Below are 22,698 nucleotides of genomic sequence, written 5' to 3' on the forward strand. Positions count from 1 at the left end.
GTTACCATTGCCTTCAGTGTCTGCAGATGGAACAGACACTCCCTAGGAACTTTCTCAAGTTTCAAAGAGCCAAGGGATCCAGAGGGGAGTTTTTTAAAAAGGAATATTTTGCTCTAGTGACTTGCAAAATTGCATTTATTATAAATGAAGCATGATATAAAGTAAGGCAGTGTTGCTCTGGTTCTATCAGGGCAGAAACATGAGCAGAGATGAGGTATGGAAATACCGTAGCTGTCCTAGTCAAAGGAACCCCTGATCAGAGGCCCATCAGCGTGGCTACAGATTACCCTCTCTGATGTCAGATCTTCTGCCTCTTCCATGAGGGTCCTAGAATAGGTGACTAGGAGCTCAGAAACCTGTTCATCTGAGGTGGGGACAACAGGATGAAGGCTATAAGTCTGAGCCCCCAAACATCAGGTTTGTGTAGTTCCCATGGGCAGACCTTACCCCAGCCCTGACCATCTGACAGAGGCCACGGTCTAAGTCAGTGTGTATAAGCTGCACGAGACACATTCGGGTCTCTCCTCTTCAGAAGAAATGTCTCCTTTAATCTGTCCCTCACTTCTGTGACTGACCAATTTCCTTCCTTTACCACCAGACTTTCAGGAAGACCTGTGCTGCTTTCACTGTCTACAGTGTGTCACCCCTCGTTCTCTCTTCATCCCATTGCAATCGGGGTCCCCACCCTCCTCCCCAAATAATTACTATGGTCAACCGTGATGTCCTAAATGCCAGGTCCCTTGTCCTATTTTCAACATTCAACCTGAGGGATATGCCTGCCTGTTTGACATGGGACACTGTCTCTTCCTTGAAGTGTGCTTCTCCAGAGGCCCCTGGTTCCTCTCTCTTGGTCTGTCTGTCTGTCAACCCCGTCTCCTCATACTTCTCTTTCTCTCCCTGCACTGTCCCCCCTTCGCTGCCTTCTCTTTTCATTCCGCTCTGTAATCGTTGCTGTTCTGGAGGATTCATGCCTTAACGCTTCCTTCTTTTACCTCTTTCCTGGCACTCTTTCCCCCTCCCTCTCACCAAATCCAGAGCCACCTTATCCATCCTGCTTTGTGCTAGGCACTATGTTAGTGCTGGAAATACAGAGATGAATAAGACATGATCCCTGACTGTGCTGGACATGCTCAAGTCTAGAGGGAACGACGGATGAGTAAATGTTAGCGTACCACAGGGCGTGGAGGGTGCAAGAGTCAGTTCTACACGATGGCGAGGAACAGGCAGGACAGTGTCCCACTGGAGCACTTACCATGTTGCATGTTCATTAGAAGTCAAGGGCTGTCAGGCCTGAGTCATGGCTCTCCAGAAGAACGGAGAAAGTTGTGTGTGTGTGTGTGTTATATGCACATGTACCTAGAATCCTTGAAAGTGGAGGAGCTGTGTGGGGAGAACCTGAATCCTTTCTAAGAAGGAGACCTGATCTTAGTGCTTCAAATGTAAGTTACTAGAAGACTATTTGGGGGAACCTGGCTTTGCCCCAGCCTACAGATGAGTTACTAGTTCTTCATAGTCCTCCTTTGAACTCTGTGTTTAGGGTACCAAATTATTTTTCTGTCTCCAAGCGTGATTTAAAAACTATTTAACAAAGACGTCAACACAGATCAGTCAGAATAAATGACTGAACGTGATTCCAGAGGTCCCTTTCTGTGCAGTAAGGTAAATCCTTTAGTTCTTGATCATAGAGACGTGTGTGTGTGTGCATGTGTGCGTGTGTGTGTGTGTGCATGTGTGTGTGTGTGTGTGTGTATGGGGGGGTGTCCTTAGGGAGGGGCTGGGGCAGTTGATGCAGAAAGGAGGGAATGTTTGGGAGTCTTGGGACAGTGTAATTTCCCAGTGATATGAAAGTACTTCAGTATTTTAACATCCTGTATGGCTGTACAGCGGCATTGCTGCTTTCCTCCTAAGACTGCAGATTCTCTGAGGTCAGGCTACATTGTAATCATTTCTGTGACCCTAGCTCTTAGTATAGTGCTCTGCGTATAGTGAGTGAGTGACGGATGCTTGCTGACTAGATAGAGTGGAATTAATGGTTTACTGAAATCTGGTGAATGAGCCGTATAGACCAGATTTTGCTGTGATAATGAACAACCCTCAACTCATAGTGGCTTATTATATAAAGGTTAACTTCTTGTGTATATGACTTGTCCATTGCAGGTCATCTGGGGTCTCTGCTCTATGTGCCCTCCTCTGGGACCCAGGCTCATGAGGTGACCACCATCAGAAATGGGTGGTCCTTGCGGCAGAGGGAAGAAGGACAAAGTGACAAAGTGTATCCTGACTCTTAAAGCCCATGCCAGAAGTTTAGACATGTCATTTCTGCTCGCATTTCATTGGCCAAAGCCAGCCTCATTTGACCCCGATTTTTTTTTTTTTTAATGAAACACAACTTCATAGGTGTAACACAATTGCTAATTCTGGGCTCCATGCTGTGCTAGAATGTTTCAGGGAAACAAAAAGAGATAAAGTGAGTCCCTGCTCCAGAGGGGATCACACTCTGATAGGAAAATAGGTATGCCAACAGACATAATACAATAGGTCTTGAAGGAGGAATAGGCTTTAATGGCTTGGGAAGACGGGGGCTTCTTCTGTAAACTCCATGAATGGTGTAAGTTCCCTGCCAGTCCCTCACGTTGATAGAAACCGGCTTGCAGCCTGTGGACATCTCTATCCAATGTGTATTTTTAGATTCACAATTATCAAGCTTTGCTGGGATTATTTGTTATGCTCTGTGTCTTCTCCCACCTTCCCACTAGAGAGCAAAGACTTTAAGACAAACAGACACAATTCCGTTTGGTAGGAATTAGTCTTATTGGTCTCTGTCTCGTCAGTGTTAGGCTCTTGCTTGGCACAAAATGAACGAATGAGAGGATGAATGAATGAGTGAAGTAAGACTCTTGTTCACTGCTCGTGTCTGGTCTTACAAAGGAGTCTTATCGTTTTCAGCTCCAGGGTACACTTGCCCTGGCTGGACATCTAATTCATTGACTACTGTTCCACTTTTACTCTGCTTCTCTTCTCAGCACATGACTCCTGACAGGTGGCAATATGGTAACCCATGTTACTGCAGCCTTTGTCTGTGTTCCAGGGTTTCCCATCTCCGATGCTGTCTTGCCTTCTCTCAGTTGAGGTCTGATTCACACTGTGGAGTTTATTCTAAGAAACATGTGGCAGCTGGAAAATCTGTGTAGCTTTTTTTTTTTTTTTTGGTGTTGTTGTTATTTGTACTGGGTTGAATAGTGTCTCAGAATGTGACCTTTTAGGAAATATGGCCTCCAAAGATGTAATTAGTTAAATTAAGATGAGGTCACAGTGAATTAGAGTGGGCCCTAATCCATTAACTTGTGTCCTTAGAAGATGGAAAAACAGAGACACACACAGGGAGAAGGCCGTGTGACTACAGGGGCAGAGATTGGAGTGATATGTCTACAAGCCAAGGAGGGCTGTAGGTTGCATGCAATCCCCAGAAGCTAGGAAGAGGCAAGAAAGGATCTTCCCCTCGAGCTGTGTCAGGGACAGTGTGGCCCTGCCGACACCTTGATTTTGGATTTCTGTCTTCTAGAACTATGAGAGAATAAATTCCCGTTGTTTTAAGCCATGCAGGTTGCAGTGATTGTTAACGCTGTCCTCGGGACTAGTGAATGGCGAGGGGCGCTCTCTTCCCCATGGCTCTTCACGGTTCTGTACCTGGGCAGGTGTTCCAGACTCGTTTCCTCTGGAAACTGAGAGAGTGAAGCGCACTGCTTTGCATAGTCTTGCCCCACTGCTCCCGTGCAAACATCCACCCCCTGCTGGCTGTGCTTGCTCCTGAAGGCTGTCTTTGTTGTGCTTAGGGCATTCCAGGTCAGGCTGGAGCCAATAAAGAGGCGATAAAGAAACCTTGTTCTTAGGTCTCTAGTGGTGGAGCCAGGGGAATGAAGGATCAAATGGGAATTCTCTCTTCCAGCCCTGGTCTCTGGGTCGCTTTCTGGCCAGTGAAATGGTCAAGAATATTATAATAAATGACCTTCTCCTACAAGCTTGGTCATTCTCACAGTTCTCCTTTCCTCTTCTGTTCTCCCTCACATCCATCCCACGCCCCAACTACCACAGCTCCTCAAATACAGAATTGGATTCCTCCCCCTGTGATGGCAGTAGCTCACATTTATTCAGAAGTACTTATCGTGTACCATGCAGTCTGTTTACTAATTTACATAACTCCTTTAATCCTCACAACAGCCTTATGAAGTGGGTACTATTATTGCCCTCATTTTACAGATGAGGAAATCAAGACCCAGAGAAGTTAGGTAACTTGCCCAAGATCACACAGCCAGCAAGTGGCAGAGGTAGGATGTGAACTTAGATGATGGAACTCCAAAACCTGTGCTCTTAAGCACCACTTGTAACCTAAAGAGCACCAGTCAATCCAACTCAACACATATTCCATTGAGCTACCATAAAAAATTTCCAACATATGGCTATTTTTGACCTACAAAAGGTCAGTTTCATATGGTTCAAACTAATATATGCCAAGCACACTGGATTAGGTGCTGTATATAATCAGTGCAAGGTGCCTGGGACCAAGTAATTCATTTTTTCCCCTTAGGCACCACGCACGGCACCTTCACACATGAGATGTCATACAATGAGAATTAGTTCTGGAGTAAGACAGACTTTGGTAAGAATCTAGGCTCTGCCACTTGCTATGTGCTTTTATGTACAAATTATTTCTCTTCTTTGAACTTCAGTTAAACTTCAGTTCCCTGTCTATAAAATGGAGGATAGTAATGCTTATGTTCCAAGGTGGTTGTAAGGATAAAGTGAAATAATATATTCAAAAGTGCCTGGAACATCAATAAATATTATTGATGGGAAAGGAGGATACTCTGAACCCAACATCCAGTAACTTACAGTCGAGAGGAGAGAACAGGGCCATTCACAAATAGTTCTTACACAATGCGGGCCAATAAGCTCTAAAACAGCTGGGGATATGGGCTGACCAGAGGGTGGACCTCCAGAAATTAAATCTGGGTTCTTCTCTTACTTAAGAGAAGTTTCCAGCTGCTCTGGGTGTGTGCATGGACAGAAAAACGCACTGCTGAGAAGAATCAGTGAGTGAAGGTGTTAGTGTAAGGTGAGAGTCCCTTCCTCCCTGGAGAAGGGTGTGACAAAAGCCTTTGCTTTCTGAGTGCTTGAGCCAAAGCCGTCTCACCTCTTGGTATGACCAGTAGCCTAAGGAGTCCAGGGGTTCCTAGGAGGGAAAGGAATGATACACCAATCAGAGACATTTTAGTAAAAGTAGTGACACATCTAGAATTCATATAGCAAGAGAGGCAGGCTGGGTGGGCTTGAGCCAAAGCAGAGGAGCAGGCTTGGTGGTCTGGTGGGCTCAAACCTTTTTTTTTTTTTTGCGGTGCACGGGCCTCTCACTGTTGTGGCCTTTTCCATTGCGGAGCACAGGCTCCGGATGCTCAGACTCAGTGGCCATGGCTCACGGGCCCAGCCACTCCGTGGCATGTGGGATCTTCCCAGACCGGGGCACGAACCCATGTCCCCTGCATCGGCAGGCGGACTCTCAACCACTGTGCCACCAGGGAAGCCCAGGCTCAAACCTTTTAAATTTCAATTATGTTATAATTACAATATAAATGAAAATCTCCATAAAGTAAGATTTGATCTCAAAATTATCCTCAGAAAAGAGTCACAAAGTTTCCCACACTATAAGGCATACATTCAATTATTTTATTTTGAATAACAGCCTTTTTCTTTCTGAGAAAAAGCATCATCTTGAAATGACCTCTAGTTTTAGATACGCCTATGAGTCATCTGACACAAGAGAGAGACAGACTGAGATTTTAAACTAAAATTTAACAATTAATCCTGGGAGGAATGACTTCACAATATGTCTTCAATATTGTTTTAAGTAAGCCCTTTAAAGATCACTTATTTTAAAAAAAAAGATCACTTATAGAGTAATGTAAGATATGGTTATACTGTGAAGATCAAGAGTATCAGAATTAACAAGTGTAAATCAACTATACTTCAATTAAAAAATCCATTAAAAATATCAAAATTATGCACTATATTAGTTTTCCATGGCTGCTGTATACTTCCTCATCCCTGACTTTGTGTTTGGCCATATGACTAGCTTTGAACAACAGAATGAGACAGAATGAGTGTTTCTGTCCTGAGCCTAGACCTTAGGAGACCTTGCATGATTTTGCTTGCATTTTTGTGCCTTAGCCATTGCCATGAGAAAAACACTCCTCAGTGTCTTGCTGGTCCAAGGAGGAAGAGAGACGTGGAGCAGAGTCTAGATCAGTGCAGACATCCCATCACGTAACTAGATCCACAGTTACATGAACAAATTCAGCTAAGATCATTAGGACCACCCAACTGAGCCCATTTGGATCAGCTGACCTCCAGACATATGAGAAAAAATAAAAGATTGCTGTTTTAAGCCACTGAATTTTATTTGTTACACATCAATTGTTAACTGATATACCTGCTTAACAGCCACAACCCCTTTCTTCCTTGTTATAGATTCCTGATTTTGTTAATGATGGTCTTGTGCCATTATTGGTTTAAGCTGATCAGGTCACTTCTGTTACCATTTGCCAGATACTTTTTTTTTCCAGACTTCTTGCAGCTAGTGCTGACCATATGACCTAGCTCTGGCCAAGGAGACATAACGGGAAATCTTTATCCTTGGAAAGATTTTCCTCCGTGATAAAAACAAAGCCTTCTTCTGCCCATCCCTTTCTTTCCAGCTTGGGCATTGGTATGACTATGTGATAGCTTGAACTGTGGAAGCCATCTTGTCACCATGAGGTCACAAGTTCAAGGATGAGAGTCTCACACAATGTATATGCTGAAACAGAAGGATGAGAAAAGGCTGTTTTTTTTTTTTTTTTTTTTTTTTAAATCACATTGTTGAGCTTCAGAACAAACCCTGGGCCCACCTACCTCCAGGCTCTCACCATATAAACAATGATTGTCTTCATGGTTCAACCCATTACCATTCAGATTTTCTGTTATGGCAGCCCAATGCATTCTTGAGTGGTGAGGGATATGGTGAAGATGGAGGAGAAGAGTGTGGGTGATAAATGAGGAAAGTGTGTATCACAGTGCTGTGAAAAGATCACTGTGCTGAGAATTGGAGACCTTTTCCTAATTAGTTGTGTAACCTTGAGTAATTCACTCACCTCTTCAGGCCACAATTCCCTCTCCCGAGAGTAGAAGGCATTTAACTAGATGATCTCTAGGGGTTTTGCAGTTCTCACATTGACTCAACATACAGTCAAGTTGCTGGCTGCCACAGCTGGGCAAATATTCACAGAGGATTTTGGAGAACTGTTAATTATGCCCAAGGAAAAGGTTGAGAATAGTTGTTCCTTAGCAAATGCTTAGCTCTGGGCAAGTGTCTTTTTCTTTGCTGAGTTTGTGTGTGATAGAAGTCTTACCTGCTCTAAGGGACTTTCATCGAATGTTCATTAGGTGCCTCGTTTATTAAAAAAGTGATTTGCAGGAGAGGAACAAATGCTTCCTTTTCAGGAGCAGGTGGTGTGGGATGAGGAGAAACATGCTGGCCAACGCCTTGTCATCCAAAATCTCTGGTATCCTGGGCAGCTCTGACACCATTCTGGGGAGGGAAATAAGGGGACACATCTTCTGAATAAATTAGTCTATTTATTCAGTTTCTGGATCTGCAGATTAGTGCTTTGACCAGATCCCAGAGAAGCATCAGCAGGGAGAAAAAAATTACCTTATATTCTGCTTTAGCCAACAGCATTTTCCTGCCCAGACTCTGCAAAACGGACTTGCTTAGCTTTGCAGGCTCTTCCCAGCTGCCACTGTTTCTCTCTGGCCTTCTGGTTACACATGCCCCTGGTTCACTCAGATTTCTTCAGTTCTGTGTTTTGTTTTCTTTTTCCCCCTCCAATCATTTTTCTTTAATTTCTCCTTGCTCTTTACCACAGTGATATCCAATAAGCTCTTCCCTTTTCTTCCATTTCCTCCCACCTTCTAGTATCTCTATCACCCTCTCCTCCTTTCTCCATCTCCTGCTACGTTCCCAAAGGCTTCTTTGAGTTCTGAGTATTGATGTCCCTAAAATCAAATGAGAACTTTGGGAGTCATGATCATCTGACATAATCACACAAAAGCATTTTACCAGCTACTATTTGCTGTTCAAAGAGAATTTCGCAGCTATGGTCTTGCTCTATTTTCCTTAATAGTATTCTGCAGCCTAATTTTTAGCTCTGTAAACATGTTGGATAAAAGTGGAATTTGGGAAGAAGGACAAGTTCTAGGGCATAACCGAGGCAGAGCAGTGGAGACCACCTGAGCATGTCAATGTCATTCGTTTACATACACATTGTACAAACCTCCGTTGAAGAGGACTGTGAAATTCTAAAGCACTGAGCTATGGACTGTAAGGGGAGATAAATAACCTTATGTACATGCATGTCATATATAGAGCTTCTATAGAGGAGGAGCAGGCAAGAGTTCAAAGAGGAAAGATTTCCACTTACAGCAAGACATGCCCTAGGAGATATCAAGATTAAATGCTGTGTTTCATCATAACTGATTCTAACCAGCTCAAGTGGACTGAAACACCAAAGCCCTACTGGACCCATGTAAAGACTTGTCCCTGAACAATGGAAATGGATTTGTGTGAACCCACCAGGCACAGACCTTTAGATTAATTTCCAGAGTGCTGGTTTTCAAGCCTTAATCACTGTGAGCCCTGCTTTGTAGATTTATCCCTGACTTTCCTCCCTCAGCTCACTGTTCAGTGAATTTCTTAGCTTGTGTGTGCTTCTTTGCCTGGCAAGTCAATAAACTGGGCTTTGTGGGTTTTGTTTATTTTTATTATTTTATAGCTCTGGCATTCTTCATTTTATTGTTTTTTAGAATATAGGTTGTAGGGAAGCCAACTAATGCTTAACATCTGGCAGCAGGACATAAAAAATTCTGAACAGTAAGAACAACTGAAAGAAAAACAACCAAAAACAACACAGTAGCGTAATTATAGGAAGTCTCACTCCTCCATCAGGGCCTTACTAGGGAATGAGATGCACAACAATTTCCCAGCTTGGGTAACTTCCAACTAGGAGTTGGTTTCAGCTGGACTAAGCCAGTTTCAAGTGTGAAACTGTTCAGTATCTAGATCTGAGTATTGCTTCTAGATGTTTGTATGGCCTCTTTGTTTGGTTTCACATTCAAAGTTTAGCAGACTGATAAGGAACAAAGGCCATAATTTTAACAAAAATCACTTGCCTGCTACTTTTTAATTACTCAGCAGGTATTGCTGCAAAATTTGTTTGTTTAGGTAGGAGTTGTGCATCTTTTACTCTTGTACTGATATTGGATTTTCTCAGAAGGATCCAGAACTCGAGTTCATTTTGTTTTGCTGTCTTACTTAAGAAACTCAGGAGATTTTCGGTTCCAAGTGGTGCTCTACAGCACAACTTTCAAACTCTGAAAATTATTGGAGTCCTGTACATTATTCGTCACAGAAAGAAACAGCTGACCCTTTCCCCATAAGTGTACTTTCTTCATCATCAAGATGCTGTTATGATTTGCTTTTCCTCTCATGGCAGATTTGCTAAGTAGTTCTACATATTTGTGAAGGGAATTTATCAAAAATGTAGCAGAATCTATTTGATGTACTCCTTGCTGTAGCCTTAAAGTATTACAACCCATCTTGGTTTCTCCCTCTTTAATTAAGAGTGGCTTCAGTTTACCTTTCCACACACTGTCTCTTTATTTTCTTTATTTATAAGCAGAAGAGGGAGAATGTAAAATAAAGCATAGAAGTAAGACGCCACAGAGATCATAATTGTCTCTTTATTCGCTGCTGGTTTACTCCTGAGTTTTTGCTTTTGCATCAGTTCCTCATCTTCCTCTTCTCTTAGTTAACTTCTTTAAATGGAAATAGCATGGCCTGCATGAAACGTAGGCAGTTTACAGTCTTTCCTTCCATTGTAATCAATAACCACTTCCTTATAAATTGCTGTAAGTTTACATTTCTATAGAAAATTTCCTGGCACACGTACAACAATTTTTTTAAATTAAAAATTTAAAATTTTTCCTGAAGTGTAATTGAGACCTACAGCATTTTTTAACAGTTTGAAAACTAATCTTCAAAGGTTTGGAATAGTGATTTATACTACTTTTATTATATAAACACCATCTTTATATCTTGGGCCAGGACAACTCAGGTAAACAAACAAACAAACATATGAAAAGCAAAAAAATAAAAATCATTCAGAGGTGATCACTCTTAACTGTGTCCCAAGCTGAGTCATTTTTTTGAGAAGTATTTTAGTGTGGTTCTAAATTAGCCTACTTAATTCTCTTCCCCTGACAGTCCATTCAAATTGCCCAGACAGCTGCCCTCTTCACCTTTCAACCAAAGGCAACAGAGGCTGTCCATCTTGAGTTCCCTGTGGTGGTTCCGCATTGTCAGAGTTTTCGTCTCCAGCACTCTGTGGTGCGGGTGTGGACGATGCTTCTTATCTCCCATTTCTCCTGGGGGAGTCTGGCAGGTAGTCAGCCTCAGCTGAATCTCAGTAAGAAAGTACCAGATCAAAACCCCAAATTGGCTCCATCTTGAGTTACTGAAGTTGGATGAGAGTGAAGTTATTACTGGGTGCAGCATCTGGTCTTCGGGTCCCAAGGCCACAGGCAGAACATTACAGTCTGGGAAGTGTAGCAATTTTAGCATTTCATGTAACAGCTTAAGTTTTCCACAGCCTGAACTCAGTTAATTTCCACAGCCCACTGGGGAGGTGACCATAGAAATGCCACACATTTCTGCAAATGGATCCACACATGGATGCGATATCCTGTCATTGGCCAATTATTTGCATAAACACCAAAACGTTGCCTGCAGTTCCGGGGGACACAGGGCCCTTGTGAAGTGGCTCTGGTCTGCAGATCAGGTGCACAGGTCTCCTGATCTAGACTGTCAGTTGTTTCAGCTGGTCATTTGGAGGACATTGCAGGACAAACCATGCATAGTTGAGGCTGACAGCATGTGCCTATAGGGCAGAATTGTCTGTTAATGGGCAGAAAAAAACCACAGCTCCTGAAAGCAAGCATGTAGATGACACCCCCTTGTGCTGGTGAGGCTGGAGCAACAGGCATGCACTTGAACTGCTGCTGGGACTGTGAACAAGAACAACATTTCCTCGGGACACCCAGACAGTATCTATCAGTGTGGTTATGTAGCATTATTTTAATTGACTGTTTAGAGTTTCATTGTATGGATATACTATAATTTATTTAACCGATATTTAAAGTGTTTCCAATTTTTCACCATTATACACAGTTCTTAATGAACTTCCTTATACATATTTCTCTGTGAATTTGACCCATAATGTCCTTGGAATAAATTCTTGTGAATAGAATTGCTGGATCAGACTTTAAAATGTTGATATAGTGTCCTGTGACCATCTAAAAAGTTGCATATCAAGAATATGAATCAATTAGCTATGTTTTCTTTCAGTATTTTAACTAAAATGTGTAGTTTTACATTTAGATATTTGCTCCATCTGAAATTTATTTCGTTGGTAGAGATTTGTCATTTCTATTTTTCCAAATGACTGAGTCAGTTTTCCCAGCTCATTTTGTTGAATGGTCCACCTTTATCATGTATCAGAATCTCATTAATATATGAATCAGTTTCTGGATTCTTTACTACTGAGCTTTCTGTTAATCATTGTAAAATGCTTTACTTTTTATACTTATACATTTTAATATCTAGAAGGACAAATACTCCATTATTCTGCTTGGCTATTTATTCATGCTCATTCTTTCAGAAGAACTTTGAAATTAATTTTTTTTCTATATCAAAGAAAAAAAAACCCTAAAATCTTTTATTGGGATTTGCATTGAATGTACAGTTTGATTTCAGGAGAGTTGTTATTTTTTATAATATGGAGGATGTGTTCAGAAATAGAATTGTTTTTCCATTTATTCAAATATCCTGTGTTCCCTCAGCAGAATTTTATTGTTTTCTTTACATACGTCTTGTACATGTCTTGTGAAACTTTATTCCTAGGAATTTTGTATTTTTGATTGCCATTATTCAAGGGGTCTCCCCCCTCCCATTACAGCTATCTGACCTTTTCCACTGAAGTGGCTGGTCCACTTAGCTCCTTGCTGCACAGTCGTCTGGAAGCTCCAGCTCCCACCTATGCTCTGATACCTGCAGGGAACAGCAGAGTGGAGGCTGGGCCAGGCTCCCTGCCTTCTCCTCCTCCTCTGACAGTCCTCCCTCCTTGGTCCCAGTGTGAAGGTGGAGGTCCAGCTGTCCTAGGAAATAAGAGAGGGTCAGCCAACCTTGCAAAACTCCCCAGAAGTGACCAGCAATGAAAAAATGAACTTATCGCAAGTTCGTTGTACCCTGTAACTGAGGTCAGCTTCCACAAGCTGTGGCTGTAGGGTCAGGAGTTGAGGCTGGGGGCTGCTAGAAGTTCTGGCCTCTTACCTGATCCCCTTCTGAGGGGCCCTGCGGCCCGGAGCCTGGGAAGTCAGCCTGGCGTGTTCTGTTGGGAGTGTCCAGGCCCCTCCCTGAGAATACTCTTCTGCCCACGGTATGCAGAGGAAAAGCTACGGAAGGGAGAGAGGGAGCCCTAGCTTTTCAGGATAGATAGGAAATCTCCCCAGGGCTCTGTCCCACAGGAAAAAAAAAATCTCTGAAAAACAAGGGAGCTCAATGGTTTTTAGTTCTGATTTCTATCTCAGTCATTAAAAATCAAGCTTTAAAAATAAGACCCTATCCACTATGTTTTAATAATCATCACTGGGGCTTAAAGTGATTAATAACAGAAGGCTTTTGTTTAAATATTAAACATTAATGGTTTTGTTCTGCTCTTGAGAACTGGAGCAGACAGTTGGAAATGGGCTCGCAACATGCCCTGCCCTTGGGGTCTGGGTTGGTTACAAACGTGACCCTTGAGAGATGGGGCTGTAATCAGAGGACACTTCCATCCCACCATGGTCCTGGGCTGCACCCTCCCCCGGGCAGCATGGGACTTCACAAAAGCCTTTTGCATTTTTTGTTTCCCAGATGACTGATGGGTTTGTTGGAGAGGAATTTATTGTCACTGCTTGTTTTGTTTGATGTCACATGACTACTCTGAGGCTCAAAAAGCCAAATCCCTTATCTTAATAACAATAGCTATCATCTGGCACTGAGCTCACACTTGATATGCATTATTCTATTTAAAGTTTATAGCCCCGAGGGGTATGTAATATTATTCCTATTTTAAATATGAGGATGTAGAGAAATGTTAAATAACACTCCCAGTACACCCAGCTTGTAAGTAAGATTTGGAAACCATTCTCATCTGATTCCAAATAATAAAGTGCTCTTTATCTTGCCCTAGCTCACCTAACTAAATACTAATTAAATAACTGTTGCAGCTCTCTTGAGACATGACCACCTCCCAGATCTTAGACCAGCTCTTGTTTGTTTTTGAGCGAGTGGTGTGTCAGAATGATTTCAGAGCATGGGCAGCCGGGAGTAGTGACATAAATATAATAGAAAACACTGACACTGGATTTTACCAAGTGCCAGACACTGTTCTGACTACTTTACGAGCATAAATCATTGAAGTCTCACAACAACCCATCACTTATCCCTCCGCTCTATACTTCAGTCACAGAGACGGTCTGCACGTGGCGGAGTGGGGACCCAGGTCGGCTGGTCCCAGAGTCCTGTGCTCTTATACATACAGGGCTTCCATGACTAAGATGGGGGGAGGGGAGCTTTCAGAGCAGGGTGAGGGCTGGTGGTTATCAAGAGTTCTATTTGAGCAGTTTATATTTGAGGTGGAGTATTTGGTATCCAAGTGGAGCTATCCAGAAGGCATTTGGGTATCAATGTGGCCTCGGCATATAGGTAGTGCGTAAAGCCTGAGATAAGAGGAAATCACCTCTAGAAAATGTACAGGTGGAGAGGAGTAGAGGCCCATGGCCCCTTCCACATCCAGAGAGTAGGCAGAAGAGGCAGGATAGGCAAAAGACCCAAAGGACTCCTTTCTTTCTCTTACACCTCACATCCCAACACTCAGTGGGACCTGTGGATTCCCACCACTCCTTTCCATGCCTTAGAATAAGCCATCAGAACAAAAACAGAAACACAGATCAATGGAACAAGATAGAAAGCCCAGAGGTAAACCCACATACCTATGGTCAACTAATCTATGACAAAGGAGGCAAGGATATACAATGGAGAAAAGACAGTCTCTTCAATAAATTGTGCTGGGAAAACTGGACAGCTACATATAAGAGAATGAAATTAGAACACTCCCTAACACCATACACAAAAATAAACTCAAAATGAATTAGAGACCTAAATGTAAGACCGGACACTATAAAACTCTTAGAGGAAAACATAGGAAGAACACTCTTTGACATAAATCACAGCAAGATCTTTTTTGATCCACCTCCTAGTGTAATGGAGATAAAAACAAAAATAAACAAATGGGACCTAATGAAACTTAAAAGCTTTTGCACAGAAAAGGAAACCATAAACAAGATGAAAAGACAACCCTCAGAATGGGAGAAAATATTTGCAAACAAATCAACGGACAAAGGTTTAATCTCCAAAATATATACACAGCTCATGCAGCTCAATATTAAAAAAACAAACAACCCAATCCCAAACTGGGCAGAAGACCTAAACAGATATTTCTCCAAAGAAGACATACAGATGGCCAAGAAGCACATGAAAAGCTGCTCAGCATCACTGATTATTAGAGAAATGCAAATCAAAACTACAATGAGGTATCACCTCACACCAGTTAGAATGGCCATCATCAGAAAATGTACGAACAACAAATGCTGGAGAGGGTGTGGAGAAAAGGAACCCTCTTGCACTGTTGGTGGGAATGTAAATTGATACAGCCACTATGGAGAACAGTATGGAGGTTCCTTAAAAAACTAAAAATAGAATTACCATGTGATCCAGCAATCCCACTACTGGGCATATACCCAGAGAAAACCATAATTCAAAAAGACACATGCACCCCAATGTTCATTGCAGCACTGTTACATTAGCCAGGTCATGGAAGCAACCTTAATGCCCATCGACAGACGAATGGATAAAGAAGATGTGGTACACATATATACAATGGAATATTACTCAGCCATAAAAAGGAATGAAATTGGGTCATTTGTTGAGATGTGGATGGATCTAGAGACTGTCATACAGAATGAAGTTAAGTCAGAAAGAGGAAAACAGATATCGTATATTAATGCATATATGTGGAACCTAGAAAAATGGTACAGATGAACCAGTTTGCAGGGCAGAAATTGAGACACAGATGTAGACAACAAACGTATGGACACCAAGGGGGGAAAGCGACGGGGGGTGGGAGTGGAGATGTGATGAATTGGGAGATTGGGATTGACATGTATACCCTGATGTGTATAAAATAGATAACTAATAAGAACCTGCTGTATAAAAAAATAAAATTAAATTTAAAAATTAAAAAAAAAAGCCATCAGAGCAGCTCACTCCTACAATCTAGAGTCCCCACTGACAGGATGCTCTGGTTGCCCCACCCTCCTCACTCAGGTCCAGCCACATCAGCCTTCTTGTTCTGGACGTGCAGGCAGGCTCCCCTCAGGGCCTCTGCACTGCTCTTCCCCTGCAGGCAATGCACTTACCTAGATGGTCCCAGGGCTCCAACCACTGCTTTGTCTACTGCCTACTCAAATGCCACCTCCACGTAGGGGCCTCTCCTGACCACCCTATGCAAAAGAGCACCCCCAACACTCTCTTTGTCCTTAACCTGCTTTAGTTTCCTTCATAGCCCTTATTACTACCCACATTGCAGTACAGCTCATTAACCACTCCTCTCCGTAACAGTCAACTCCATGACAAAATGTTGATTCATTGCTGTGTTCCCAATGCCCAGAAGAGTGCCTGGCACTGTAGGAGACATGGCAAATATCTGTGAATGAATGAATGCTTGAAAAGAAACTGAGAAGTAGTGGTTGAGGAACACGAGGAGTGTGCTATCACAAAAGGAAGAGGAGAAAGTGTTTTAAGAAGCAGAATATCCATCTGTATCTAATGCTGATGATGATCAAGGGGATGAGGATGCAGTACTGACCTGGATTTGGATGCTGATATTCTTCTCATTTATTGTTCTTCCCATTTATTGTAACTTTATTGTTATTGGTGTGATAGAGATTCATCTGCAAGGATGGTCATTGCAGCCTTGTGGGTAACAGCAGAACATTGAAACAAACAAGGGTGGATAGGCATCATTAACTTAAGGGTTGAATACATTATTCTTTTCCTTTTTTTCTTCCAGTTTTATTGAGATATAATTGACATACTACACTATGTAAGTTTAGGGTATTCAGTATAATGGTTTAATCATGGAGTGATTACCACAATAAGTTTAGCGAACATCTATCATCTCATACAGGTACAAAATTAAAGAAATAGATAAAAAATTTTTTCCTGTGATGAGAACCCTTAGGATTTACTTTCTTAACAACTTTCATATGCAACATACAGCAGTGTTAGTTATATTTATCATGTTGTACGTCACATCCCTGGTACTTATTTATCTTATAAGGTTGAATAAATCATTACATCCATATCATGGAATATTATGCAGTCATCCAAAAAGGGAGCTCTACAATATTTTCTGGAAAGATGTCCAGATACATTAAATGAAGAAAGTAGGTTGGAATTCAGTTTATAGTACGATTCCTTTTTTGTTTGTTAGAAAAGATATGTATGTACTAAGAAAAAATTGGGATGGATAAACAATAAATTATATCAGAAATTTTCTCTATGTGGGTTTGATGTTTGGGGAGATTTTCACTTCTTATTTTATACAGTTGTTTTTTAAGTGGTAGGATTATGGAAATTTTTTTTCTCTTTGCAGTTTGCACATATTTCCCAAGTAATCTTAAAAGAAAAGAAAGAAATAGGCTGATTTTATATCTATTTATATAAATAGATGAAAAAAAATTGAGGGTGAAGGTTGGAGGCTCTGGACCAGACAAGAGCCAGACATTCCAGAAGGGAAGTTCCAGACATGAGTGGAATGCTTTCTGCTCATTCGCCCCTCCTCTGAATATATGGGAAGCCTCATACAGTTGGGCTGCTGGATGGCAACTGTCATGAAAGGGTACTGGTCTTGAGCTGGCTACCCTGTCTCTCCCACAGGGAGAACTTTCTGGAATGTGCCAGTCCAGTGGTCTGTGAAGAGTTCTCTAGCTTATGTCAAAACTTAGTCACTGACACCATCACTTATTTTACTTAAACTTTTTTTCTCCCCAAGACACCTAGAGTCTGTGAAGTGCACTCTGAAGAGAACACGGCATGCAGACCCAGTTCTTCCTTCTTCTAGACGCATCATGTGTCCAGCTTCCTTGGACAACTGAGCAGAGGGACATACCTGGCTTGCCTACTAGAGATTTCACAGCAGAGCAAAATTCACCTTTTTTCAATAGGTAAGTAAGAGTCAAAGTCATCCTCTCAAACAGATTTTCTTGGAAAATAGAGACTGGTAATTTATCCCATGGATTATATTTTTAAAAATTAAATTCCACTTCAGTAATGAGAATTGATGACGGATGCTGATGTTCTTCCCTTTTTATGTTGTTAAAGAGTCAGGATGGAGGCCGGCTGTGTGTAGGAGAGTCAGCAAAATCTCTATCCTTTTCGCAGTCAGGCTTCTTGAGAAAGGAGTCCCTATTTGCTGTCCCTTCCTCACCCCTCTGCATCATGACTTGCTTCCTGTGGACTCTCACTGCCTGTCTCCATTTGCTCTCTCTCCTTGGTCACTTGAATGCCAGGAGACCATCTTGTGTCCCCAGGGCCCAGCTGGGCCCTCCCTGTACAACGTATGCCCGGGGGGACCCAAGCTCTCACTCACCATCTGCCTTCACTTGGGTTGTTCCCTTTTGCCTGGACAGCTGTTACCTCATTTTTCTACCTTTTGTGACAAGCTCAACTGTCTCTCCCTTGAAGAATCTTCACTGGCCACTCCTTCCCATCCACAGGGAGAGCGGGATCTTCCCCAGTCTGTGTCCCCCACAGCTGTGAGCAGACTTCAGGTACGAAGCTTCCGTGCTGTGTCATCACGTAGCTCATGTCTGCCTCTTCCGTTAGACTTCTGCATCCTTAGCTCCTAACCCAGTACTTGGGGTAGGGCAGGTGCCCAGCTCGTGTTGGCCGAATAAATGAATGAATGATTCCTGTGGGAATAGGAAAGGCAAAACCCACAATTTTGCTGGAGACTCAGTATCCTGATGATAAGAATACTGAAGAGCCACATACACCCAATCTCCCTACCCAGGTACCTTCCTGACCCCCCTTCTTCCAAGTCTACACAGAAGGTGGCTCAGGAGTTTTAAATCCCATTCCCAATTCTGTTTCTGACTCATTCCAGCCCTTTAAATTACTCACTTCCTGTCTCTGATGGCATTTGCTCGTTTATAAAGCAAGGTGACCCTTGAGGGATGATAACAACTGAGAGCTTATAAAAGATTTCAGAGCACCGTGAGCTGTGTAAATGCTTGACGTTGTTATGAATCAGTAAAGTGAGTGAGTGAGTGGAAACTGCTAAGCTCTCCCCTGCATAGCTGACTACTTTGTCTGTCAAATTCAAAAAAGTACTAGAACCACCCCAAGGGGAGAGAGTCTTGATAGTCACTCTTCCTCATGAGTAATTTCTTATGAGGAACAACAAATAAGACAAGAAGCCAGGATTCTGGATGATGGGGAAGTGGGGCGGAGAGGGGCTGTCTCTCTCCTTCTAATTCCCCTTTTCCGGTGTATTTAACTGTGTGCCTGCAAAGAGAACGATGCATAGATTATTAGTACCCTAAGGCAGTTCCTGTGAAGGGAAGAGAATTTATAAGTGTTGCAGTGACATTTCCTTCCAAGGGGTGCTGAGTGAATCCAAGGTCATTGTGGATGTTTACCCCTTGATTTCCCCTGTGGAGAGGAGTGTCCACTCCAGCATCATTTCTCAGGCATCTTAGCAACACTCTGAGGGTGGAGGAAGTCCTTCCCTTTCTTATCTAGTCAGGCCTGGGTGAGCGGTGAGTGCTGTTGGACCCCTGACCTCCCCCACAAAGAGTACGTTACAGATCAGAAATAATTAGCTGATTCATTCCATGGCCAGAGGAGCAAGGCAATGCCAGATGCTGATTAGCTTGGCATATAAACACATCGCTTCCCAGCAGTCAGGTCTGATGTTAATACAAGCACTAAAAAATGACAAGCGGTCCGGGGAGTAGGGTTCCTTTTTTAGAACACGATTGGCTTCAGGCCTAAAAGTGAGGAACTTGATACGTCGGCTTTTCTCCTGGGCTTTCATAATAATGTATGGCATGCTGTCTAATATTATGGGTTTTAGTTAAGCCTTTTATCTTTCCAGTTGTGGGGAAAAAATGGCAGGGTGGGTGTGTCCCCCTGAAGGATGAAGACGGTGGGTTTCTCCCCGTCACCCTGTTAGGTGTTCAGAGGTCCCCTCTGCACTTACAAGTGCCCTGAGGGCCCTGTGGGTGAAGTCTATGCTGGTGGCAGGCCAGGGTGGGCCAACAACTCATCCTGCAGGCGCTGCTGGGAGTGAGGGAGGAACGGTCCCAGCACGTAAAGATTGGATGGTCCACAGCTGCAAGTTTGGGGCCTGGGCCTGTGCAGTTCTTATTGAAGTGAAAGGTTTTCATTCTCTCCTGGGAGAAGGGCCAGCCTTACCCTTGGGTTGGGTCAAATGCCTCCTTCCAATGCTGAAAAGACCAAAAAGCTGTAAAGCTGTATTCAGACATTCCTAAAAAGCTCAAATATTCGTATATAGCCACATATATAAAATATGCATACGCAGTGTATAACTGTTTACAATATGTGTATAGGTGTGTGTTGGTGTTATATATGTGTACATATATATACACACATACATATATATTCATTTTATACATATATGTACGTGTGTGTGTATTCTCATATTCTCAAGGTGACACCATATCTTGAGAAACCCCTTCTCTAACCACATTTTTCCTGGGCAACATGGGAATCACCTCCTTAGTATCTGCTATCAAAGACTGTCAAATAGGATAAAAGCAATGCTTTCCAGCTTACAGTAGCATACATGAAATTAAAACTGGAATAGGCCAGGTGAGATTTTTTTATTCAATTTATATTTCATTTTGAAACTTAAATAGTATCTTGGAAAAACACTTCGAGTACACTGACTGGTGAGAGCCTGGGTTCGGTCTTCCAGCCTGGTGCTGTGATTATGCTTTGGGATGTGTCTACTGACATACGAAGTGGGTTGGGGACTATAACACCAAGAGACTCCCAACCCCCTTGTATCCAGTCCAGGGCTAAATGCCTGTACATTTGTAGATTCCACCTTTGTGACTAGATCCCAGAACACATTGCTGAGGCGGCCACCACTCCCATGACAAATATTGTACACTTAAAGAACCACAGCGAACTGAAGCTCAGTGAAGCACTAGGGGAGGGTCTCAGATCTGCAGAATGTTTAGGGACTTCTGTGACTGGTGGCCTCAAAACACTGCCAGTTTATTTACCTTTTACATTCTATGGGCATGATCCCAGAAGGCTGGTCCCCAAATGTAATCTGCCCCATATTTTAAAGAGCAACTCTTTGCTCTGACAAAATTATTGGCCTCTTAGCTTTTTGGATATTCTGTCTAAAATTATAATGGTTTCCTTATTGGTAAACTTCAAGTCAACTTCTCAGGTTAATATTTTACATAGCAAGTAAGATCCTTGGACATGGCTATTATATGCATAAGCGCATTATACATTGAATTACTGTGAACAAATATGTTAGGAACTGCATACAATTGTGGTAGTTCTGGACTATGTCTTAGAGTCCAGAATCGGTTATGAACTGGGCTGCCGAGTTCAGTAGAAGCCCCTGGTGATTGAATATACTGAATAAATTTCTATAGAACATGTTCCTAAGTTCTTTTGACAGGTCAAGTAACAGTTTTTAATGTGAGACAGAGATGTATTCTCACCCCTCTCCTTTAAATTTATAGTTTAATGACTTGAAAACACACACACACACACACACACACAAACACACACACACACACACACACACATCAGGGATAGCAAATAGGTGTCACTCTTCATGGAAATGCCATCTGATTGGTGGAGACCACTCTGAGTGCTGTATTTCAGAGAACTGTGAAATGGTCAATGGAAAAACATGGTAGTTGATTAGACATCCACTAAGGGCATGAGGAGTGGCAGGGGCTGAGGGTGATTTGCTGTATAAATATGGGGGCTCTTTTTGTGAGGAGAAGCTAATGTAGATGAAGAATCAAATATCACATCAACTTGGTGTTGAATATGTCGGGTATATTTTTATTTCATCTAAGTTTGTTAAAACAACTGCAGCAGGCATTCCATACATAGTAATAGCCACCTCAAAACATCAAAAGTTCAACTAGAATTTGTGTAGTGAGTGTAAAACAAGTGACTCAATTTAAGGCAGGAAATGGGAAAGAAACTTGGTTAGTTCATCGTAAGCTAGTTATATATGAAACAATTAACATTAAGTTGAATTCATATATTATCCCTAAACCTGCATTTGCCATGTTTCATGATTTCCTACTATTAATCAAAACATGTTTCGCAAACCTTAACCTTCATAAACACAGGAAGTATGCATTTTAATTGGATAAAGATATGCTTTATAGTAAAATAATTTTATAAGAGGGCCCTTATCTCTTTGCATTGGATAGCAGGGAACAAATCTGTGACTTGTGAAGGAAAACAGAGAAGAGTCAAATTTATATTCCTGAGACCTTTGCCTCAATCTGATTAGTTAGCAAGTAGTTTTCCTTGTAATTGTTTAGTTCACTAGGCCATAAATTCAGCTTCCTTATCAGCACAGAGCAAGGCATTTTATAGCACAGCATCCAGAATAAACAAAAGCACTTTAAGCCCAAGTGATTTGCTTCATAGTTTCCCTGTGAAAGAGTCATGATTAAAGTTGACTCTCTTCTTAAATAGTAGCTCACGTTTCTGATTGCCTATTTCCCTTTCTCAGAGAAGGGCTTATATTATTCTATTCGTCTATAGAAAAAGAAAACAAATAACAAGATGCTTTCAGACAGCGATTCTAAATGCATTCAGAAATTGCATTGGGCTGCCAGTCACAGAGACCTGACTATAGTGACTTTAGCAAATTAGATTGTTTTCTCTGTCATCAGCGAAGGATGGACGTTGGCATGTGTGCAGTGGCTCTGTGCACTGTCAATGACCCAGGCTCCTTGTGACTCTATGCTCTTCCATCTTTGGTATGGGGCCTGCCTCTCAAACTTGACTCATGGTGCAAGATGGAAGGAACTTCAGCAGCCATTGCGTCTCCATTCCAGGGAGGAAGTAGGAGGAAGAGGCTCTGGGTATTTTTCTAGATACCTTCTGAGAAGTCACGCTTAACAGCTGAACGAATTCCAGATGACTCTGGGCTTCGTCTCTCTCCATGGCCCTCAGCCACTGGATCAACTCTGCGTTAGGCTTGACACAGGGCACCAGTGCCTCGCCTCCTGCTTCCTGCCCGCACGTGGCGGCTCTGTTCTCCCAGCTTCGCCATCACCAACCCGGCCCGAGGAGCGCAGAGGCCACAGGACACCCAGGCTTGTGTGATTGCGAAGGCGGAGAGTTACTGCTCTGCGGTGAGGCTT

Source organism: Leucopleurus acutus (assembly GCF_964270905.1).
Source record: "Leucopleurus acutus genome assembly, chromosome: 18".
Lineage (NCBI taxonomy): Eukaryota > Metazoa > Chordata > Mammalia > Artiodactyla > Delphinidae > Leucopleurus > Leucopleurus acutus.